This window comes from Phyllopteryx taeniolatus, chromosome 1, assembly GCF_024500385.1.
Source record: "Phyllopteryx taeniolatus isolate TA_2022b chromosome 1, UOR_Ptae_1.2, whole genome shotgun sequence".
NCBI classification, from domain to species: Eukaryota; Metazoa; Chordata; class Actinopteri; order Syngnathiformes; family Syngnathidae; genus Phyllopteryx; species Phyllopteryx taeniolatus.
In genome coordinates, this window is record NC_084502.1 from 3310922 (window position 1) to 3319903 (window position 8982).

The following is an 8982-nucleotide window of genomic DNA, read 5'->3' on the forward strand; positions in this document are numbered from 1 at the left end:
GTTCAACCACTGGATTTGTTTGGTCTTTGAATTGAGTGTTTTGGCAGTATTTCCTAAAATTTTGCATGGACGTATGACAAAAAATGCTCTATATCCAGACAAACAATATACAGAGTTTTCAGTTGTACCCTATCCGTCTTGATTAGGTCAGAGCGCGTGTTCAGGAGTGAAACACCATATGTTTCCTTTTACTGTAGTTAACAATTTCTCTGTACTTAACAGTTCTAGTTAAGTGCATGGATCTATGAGGTAACCTAAACCTGTTTTTTTGTTTTGTTTTGTTTTTTTGTTTTTTTCTGTCATCTCTGTTTTTGTGTTTGTGGGACGTCCAAGGCCGCCTGTCCCGCCATGTGGCGATCAATAAGAACGGTCCGGCTTTGAGATGGAGGGTGCTGTCAGACCTGAATTAGATGTTAAATCTTTTGGACAAAAAAATAATAATATTTTGTTGTTTCCCGACCTCTGATGTACAGTGTATATAAAATATCCACACACCTCTGTTCTAATGCCAGGTTCTTGTGATATATAAAAAAAAAAAAAATGAGAACAAGATAAATCATTTCAGAACTTTTTAATGTGATTTACAGTATAATCTGTACAACTGAATTGATCAAAACATTTTTTTTAGTCACATTGTCTACAGAGCACTTCAACCGCATTGTTACGAAAGAATTTGTCAGGAGAAGGGTACCAAAGAATTTACGATCCATTAATTATACCATGGAACGCAGTAAAGACTGTCATCATCAAGTGGAGAAAATATGGAACAACAGTGACATAACCAAGAACTAGACGTCCCTCCAAAAGTGATGAAACATGAGAAGAAAACTGGTCAGGCCGACAGGAACAGTGAAGAAACTGCAGGAATGTTTGGATGTTTACTTCATGTTACAACAATATCCCGTCTTCTTCATTTGTCTAGAGTAGAGTGGCAAGACAGAAGCCTTAGAAACAAAAAGAGAAACAGGCAAAAACACACTTGATATCTCTCAAAGGCTTGTGGGAAAATGTGTTATGGTCCGATGAAACTTTATTGCTATTATTCCAAAAGGCCCAAATGCAACACTGCTCATCACCCAAAAAACAAACAAAAACAAACAAAAACAAAAACACCATACGCACTGTGAAGCATGGTAGTGGCAGCATCATGCTTTGGGACTTCTTTTTTTTCCCAGTTGGAACGGAGGCCTTTGGCATGGTGGAGGGAATTAAGAACTGGTCCAAATACCATTTAATGTTTCTACAAAACCTCCAGGTTTCTGTTAGAAAGCCTACTAGAACAGTTCAGCTTTATTTGGGGTTAATCAGAGGCACTTTAAATGGTGGGCTGAGTCCTGTTTAACATGGGTTAAACAGACAGCCACATCTCCAGTTATATGAGGGTGTGCACACTTGTGCGACCAAATTATTTTAAATGTCTTTGCGGCCTTTGTAATTAGGCCATGTGTATTTTTTTTGCCAGTCCTTTCAGCGTCTGTGTTTTCTTCTACGCAGTTCCTTCTACCCGGGCAGCCCTCCAAGCCGAGCATGTCCCATAGATCTGTCTTCTTCAAAGGTTATATCTTAGACTTAACCCTATCATCTTCCTTTTCGTGGCCATGGCTCTGCGCATTCTCCATCTTTATCCATCAATTTTCACCCCATTGCTTCTTCCGCTGCTCTGTGCGCACACGCGCCAGTATGTCTGTCTACTGATTATGGCGCTATGTGTCTGGATATATGCAATGTATCTGCTAACTATAATCGCTAGTGTTTCGTGTCAACTCCTCCTTCCCTTAACCCTTTGATTACTTTTATACCAGGTAAGCATAGAATGCACTGAAATTCACTGCGTGGACAACTTCCACAGAAGAAATAATGGTGCCAATGGAAGAAACCAGTGATCTCAGGGTTGAAAAAAAAAAATATATACATATATATGTTGTACTCTGTATGTATGTGCATATATATGTCGCTAATTCTCTGCAGGTAAGCGGTGAGGTTAACCGTCGAATACACTGACTTGTGGCACAATGCAGGGTGAGCGCAGCCTTTCATTGGGCACAGTGGTCCCAGTGAGAAGTCGACCACAGCAATTAACAGAGATGAAAGACACCGGGATGCCTGCTGAATAATTAAGATAGCTTTGACGAGCGGGAAGGGGCTCAGATGGAGGCTGGCTTTTACTCTTTAACGCTCAAGTGTGTCCAGTCTCATAAAATGTACTTGGACTTCCATTTTGTAGGTGGATTAGCTTATAAAACAAAGCCTTTTAATTTGGATGAGAACGATGTTGGACAAAGACTTTATGGATTTGGTTATTGTCCCCTGGGACGTTATTTGTAGAAGGCTGAGCGTGGACTGCCATTATGCATGCAAGTTCGCTGGTGAGGTGGAGCGTACTGTAAAGGAGAGAACAAAGTGCATGTTTGTGCAAGTTTGATGGGTACATTTGAATGAGAGGGGGAACACGAGCAGCGAGAATAAAGCAAGTGAACGATTGAGGCGGACACAGCAAACAGGAACTCTCCCAGGAGGCTTCCAGCTCCATGTATTTAAATATATTCTGCTAATTACAAAACTCTAAACACATACACGCTGTTGCAAACGCTCGCTGGCATTTTGTACGCGGTAATTAGATGCACGTCTGTGCATATGTGTGTGTGTGTGTATGTATGTGTGTGAGGTTTCCATAAGTGTGTTTGTGGAGGGCGAGAGGAGGAGATTAAAACCAATTTACATGTGGGGAAACAAGATAAGGGGTGGTAGGGTGTGGGGGGGTCCTTTCCGCAAAGATGAAGTAGTATGGATGAAAGCAGAGCATGCAGGCGCTTGGCTGTGATGGCACGGAGGTGAAGATGAATCTACGCTCTCTCTTTCTCTCAAACAAAAAACATTTACTGTAGTCATTCACTTCAAAACAAGTCAAGTGTCTCCGGGAATCTGTTCATTCACAACTGCCGCGAAAATCAACATTTCAGAGCATTCTCTCAGGGCTTCGTGTTAGTGTGAAGGACAAACTGTTGCTTAAGTGCTATGAGGTGCGTGTTCTGTCATTTGAAGCTCTCAATAGTTATTGCCTAACCACCTCATCATTGATTTATTGACCACGGTCCGTCTGGAAATCGGCTGGACGTCGACTGCCCCGCTTCCTTTCCAATTTTATTTTTCCCTTACCCATCCACCATAATGTAGGATATGGATGACTTTCATGTTTGATGGACAACAACTGCTATTGTATTTGCATTTATTCACTGACTATTTGAAGACACGATGCCACTTGGCCAAATTAAGTGCTGTCAGCCAGTGAGTTAAATATTATCCCTGTGGCATATTAATTACCATTTCTTTCTTTTACCTGATAATCAATAGCTTCTTTTCCATATTGATTTCTCATGACCGACTCATTTATGTGCCTTATTGCAAATTTACTGCGTCTTTGCTTTGGAGAACCTCCTGTTCTGTCCTCGGGTGAACCACTGTGCTGCCAAAAGTGCTTGTCAAAGTGTCTGTACAAATGTATGCATAAAATAACCACAATACTTGAGCGTGTTTCAATGACTTTGGCCATTAGAAGGTGGTGTCATGTTAACCGTGTGCAGGAGAGGAGAAGTGCGGAGAGATGAGGCGAAGAGAAAGAAAGACGTGTCTCCGGGGATGCATTTTAATTCACCCAATTGCCCTATATTCCCTTGCAGTTTTTGTTTTGATGATAGTGACGCTTTGCATATCTTCACCCTCCAAGCATAGAGGGTGTGCACAAGAAGAGAGCCTGTGTGTGTGTGTGTGCATGCGTGCGTGTATCAGAGAGAGACAGAGAGAGAGAGAGAGAAGGAGTGCACATTGTTACCTTGCAGCAACAGCGTTTTGTAATCTGTGACACTGTACAGGCACTGGAAGGTTGGGATTGGGACAGTATTAATTGGGCGATGTTACAAAATGAACAGAGAGTTATTATTTGTCAAAGGTTTTGATTGGCTAAAAGTACTGTATTCAAAAGAATACAATACAGTCTCCATTGCATGGGAAAATATGACTTTTTAATGTGTATTTTTTTTCAATGCCAGGCATGCTGTGATGATTACCGTTCACTTCCACAGTGACTCGTTTGCATTCATTAGAAGTAGAACTTCCTTGAGGTGTTTGCGGTTCATCTTGATAGCGTGCACTGGTATGTGTAAAAATATTTTTTTTATTTTCAACGTGCGTCAGGTGCAGATGGAAGTCATAATGTCGCCGACACCTTTTCTGAGGAAATTAACACATCTTCACGATGCAATCTGTTGTATGCTCTGACTTCCTTCTTTACTTTAATTTTAAAAAAGTATATCTGGTTGAATAGCGATATAAACACGCAGTCCACAAGAGCTTGGGGGGGAAAAAAATGACTCACACAGTAACTTTTTAAATTGTATCAACATAAGCCACAAAGAACAAGCAAAGATTGAATTGAATAGCAAGCAGTGCAATGATTATGCTTTATGTTTGCAGTCCAAGCAGTGGAAAAGAGGCCTCAATAAATAGTAAAAACCACTCACCAAATGTGTGGCTGAACAAAAAAAAAAAAAAAAAAAGTCAATTTAGTCCTAATGAAAACACATTGTGGCCAAATGTATTTGGTTTTGCACACTGACATTATCAATTACAGAAGCTGTCTCTGTGTGGTACAAACGCAAATTGAAGACATCAGCCAGACACTTGGAACAGAATCGAGCCCACGAGTATCATATTGCTTATTTGATGCCATGCTGTAGTTTTTAACCATATGTATTTATACTCGATTCTCCTCATTTAGAACTTTCCCGTTTGCACGAGCAGGTGGACAATAAGAATTACAAATCCATCAACACTTTGTTTTGGACACCAGACATGGGAAGAACCTCCTTGTACTTCTAGAAAATGTCACATGATTGAGTAAAAACACAGAAGCTGCTGTTGTATGTTCAACTGTCAAACAAAACCTGACTGAAAGTCACCATTTTAGTTGAGGCTTTTCCTCTGTTTAGGCTACAATACAAGCAGAGCTCCTGACTGTTTGTAACAGAGGTGAGAAACGGTTAACTTGGATTAAATTGCCTGAAATGTGTATGTGTGTGTGTGTGTGTGTAGTATTGTGTGGTGAGATTTATTTTTGTTAGTTTTACAGCCACAGTGGAACTCCAGGCCCATCCTGGCTCCTTGCCCACCCACCACCTTTATTCCAGATGTTACCATGGTGAAAGTTATGGGTGGTATCCCGGCAACCAGACAGCGGTTTGGGGACTGGAGACAACCGTTGTGTGGAAGTGATAGATAGAGAACAAGAGAGAGACCGAGAATTGAATAGTCTCTCTGTATTGTTGCTCCCCCTCAAGAGGCCAACGTCTGGTGTTGATTTAAACTCGGTCTTAATGTGATTATCACCCCAACGTTAAGCGCTCTGCTCATTCCCTGTGCTTCATTGATTTCCATTTAAAACTGTCATTGAGAGGAACAAACATTGGTATTAGCTGACCTCTCTCTCTCTTTCTCTCTCTCTCTCTGTGCTCACTTGTTAGTTTTCTCAAAGCAAATACAGTTTAAGTGTGACAGTAGTCTGGGAACAAATCTGGTTCCAGGTAGATGAACCGCCCCCAAACTCCCAACCGGCCACACGATGGACCGTGTGCTACACTGTCTGATAGTGAAACAAATATGCCAATGACTGGTAGACAATGGCTATTTGCTTGTCTTTAGAATCAGTCCCTGCTATGACTTTAGAATCAATCTGCAAGGAGTGCGCCACATGGGGAGCTGTGGGTTGGCCTGCGTCCAACGTAATGTCAACTCTTTGAGACTTCTTTGGAGGTAAAAAGAAGATAATAACCTTGAGGCCGAAGAAGCTGTTTACATTAACTGAATACTGATAATTATCGTTTCAAAAGAGAACGCCTGTTGTGACATTTTGGAGCATGAAAATAGAAACACGAAAAAAGTTTGACATTTGTTCACGGAACTTTTTTAAATTTTCGTGTTTAGGGTGAAAACATTAATTTGAGTGGAGCTGGTGATGCTGGCTTGTAGGAAATCTGCCTTGAGAATGGACTCGCAGTCCGTTTTTAAAGCTGCAATGGTAACTTGTTGCTTTACAGGTGGTTCAAAATCCTTTTCATTTTTTTTCATTATCAAAACAAAAACTGCAAGGGAATATAGGGCAATTGGGTGAATTAAAATTACCAAAGTTACCAACCTACTAAATCTGAATGATTAAAAAAAAAAAAAAGTTCATGAACTGAGGCTTCAAAATCATTTAAAAAAAATTATCTGCCACGGTATTTAGAAACCAATCTATGAATTTACAGCTTTCTTGTGACCCTGGACAGGATCATGAATTGATTGTTTACCTAAAGACAATGTGAAGCCCCTAAAAAGGACATTCTCCAAAATTGTAAAGACAAGACTCAAATAAGTTTAAAATAGGATAATAGCAACATGGATTCACAGGCATATCTTGTTCATTGTCCAGGGGTTTCTTATAGGCTAGTCTCAAATATGATACAATCAGCCTTACCATCAACACTGTAGGACCAAGTGTTGTTTGCAAACTGGTCATCATCATGACCTTGCAGCCACTGTAGTACAAAAGCCTGCATTTACTTTTCTTTACGTCTTTTCACAGTGCACCTGAGTGTGTGCGCCCTTCTGGAGGAGGATTCAAGGGCAGAGCTAAGTGATATTCTACGAAGGACGATGCTTGGGTGTGTGACGGTGCTTGGGTGGGAGGGGGCACAAAAGGGAGCGACGAAGAGGAGGCTTGAGCGACAGCGGCGATAGATTCCGTGACGATAGCTGCATTGTCGGGGACCTTTTTTGTTGTGGTGCTTTTGTTCCTCTCATCATTCCACATCTCCAGCGAGTACAAAAGAAGATGAGAGTTGACATTCAGCGCTGGTGTGGGGAAGCCAGTAAAATGACAAAACACAGCGTTACCCCACCAATTTTTTTTAAGTGTACACACAGCGGGGTACCTACAAGACAATCCAGATATTTCATGCTCAAGGACACACTTGTATGTATAAACTCAACATTTCTACTGTACAATGATCAGCAGCCTGTTCCGATCACCAGTGAGTCACAGGGCTAACCAGGGACGATTCTAGGATCAGAGGTTTCAGGGTGCTGAGATTCATTTATGGGTGCTTTAGTACCTCTAAAAATGGGCTAGAAACGCCTGTGCCAGTCACTAAGCTATTCAGTAGCACCTTGATTTTAATAAAATCACACGTGATGTGACACAACAACTACCTTCTCTCATTCCAATTCGACAGCGAGAAGAAAAAATGTCAGCTAACTCCTACTTTGTAACGTGAACAGTGACCTACGATTAAATGCAGGCAAAATTGAGTTGTATTGATGGAAGTGAAGAAATGTGCCACATATCTTTGTTTAAGCCGGGCACTTGCGCCATGCCACTGGAAGACATTGTGGTGCTCTGCGTAAGTACAATGTGTAGAATCAAGTTGGGGAGAGTTGAGGGTGATTGGGTGGAGCAAACCATTTTGGAGGCTATGGAGGGGAGGGAGGCGGGATGCTGTATTTTTATTGTTAAAATATATGATTACAACTAACTACTGTGGTTTTTCCATGTATCTAGGTTGTTTGAAAATGACATACAGTTTTCCAAAACATTTTTTTTTTCATCTCTCAAACTTTACCTCCAAAAATGGGCTAGAAAGGCCTATGGGGCTGACACATAGACAGAAAACAATTTGACCCAGAATCTTCATGCGGTGAGGCGCCAATGCAAACAACTCTGCCCCTCCTCTTTTAGACAGAATGTACAAAATACTTCCAATTAAAATTTGGCATCAGGGACTTGTTGGATTTGGTGCCAAAAGCCCCATTGAAAGGCCAGCTGAGTGGAAAAAGAGACGAACCGGACTGATCAATCAGGAATCTCCTCATTCATTATTCACAGTGAGGCCGTCCAAATGCTCAGAGCCCAGGGCCGCCGCACACCGTCATCAATGAGGCCATTGATTATCAGGCCTCATCAGCATTTGTTTGGCTTGTCAAATCAATGGCCTTTTAACGGCGTGTTGTCCCTGCAGAAGTCAGATGAATCCAATCCTAATTCAAAGCATACCGCACAGCCACATTTTCTGTCATTGTGTTTATTTTTATTTCATCCATCCATTTTCTATACCGCTTATATCCTCATGAGGGTGCTATCCCGGCTGACTTCCCGTGAGAGACGTGGTACACCCTGGACGGGTTGTCAGCCAATTGCAGGGCGCATATAGATGAACAATCATTCTCACTCACATTCACCCCTATGGACAATTTAGACTTGAACTTATTCACTGCCAGCCCATCCCAGTTAGCATGGATGTTTGACTTCTAAAGCCGTTAATGGAAGTGAAAGTATGAATGGCACTAATATTCATATTTCTGGAATATCTCTTCCAGTCTGGAGTTGCCCACGCTGAGAGGTGCCGAGCAGGTGTGGGAATACTCATTGACCCCCAGCCCGGCGCCTGTACATTGGGGTTCACCCTGTTGGACGAGAGGGGAGACTCCCTCTGCCTTAGGGTGGGGGCAAGGGTCATGACTGTTGTTTGTGCCTCTGCACCAAACAACAGTTCAGAGTACGCATCCTTCTTGGAGTCCCTGGAGGGGGTGCTGGAGAGCGCTCCCGCTGGGGACTCCATCGTTCTTCTAGGGGACTTCAATGCTCACGTGGGCAATGACAGTGAGACCTGGAGGGTCGTGATTGGGAGGAATGGTCCCCCCGATCAGAACCCGAGTGGTGTTCTGTTATTAGACTTTTTATTATCGGGCCTTTTTGGCCTGTGGGACTCCCGAGGCAGCTGATGGCTACCGGCTGGCCAAGCGGAATGCAGCTTTGATGGTTGCTGAGGCAAAAACTCAGACATGGGAAGAGTTCAGTGAGGTCATGGAGAACGACTTCTGGATGTCTTCCCATGAGGAAGCAGAGTCTGGGATCTCTGAGGCAGGCTCTCCTATCTCCGGGGTTGAGGTCAC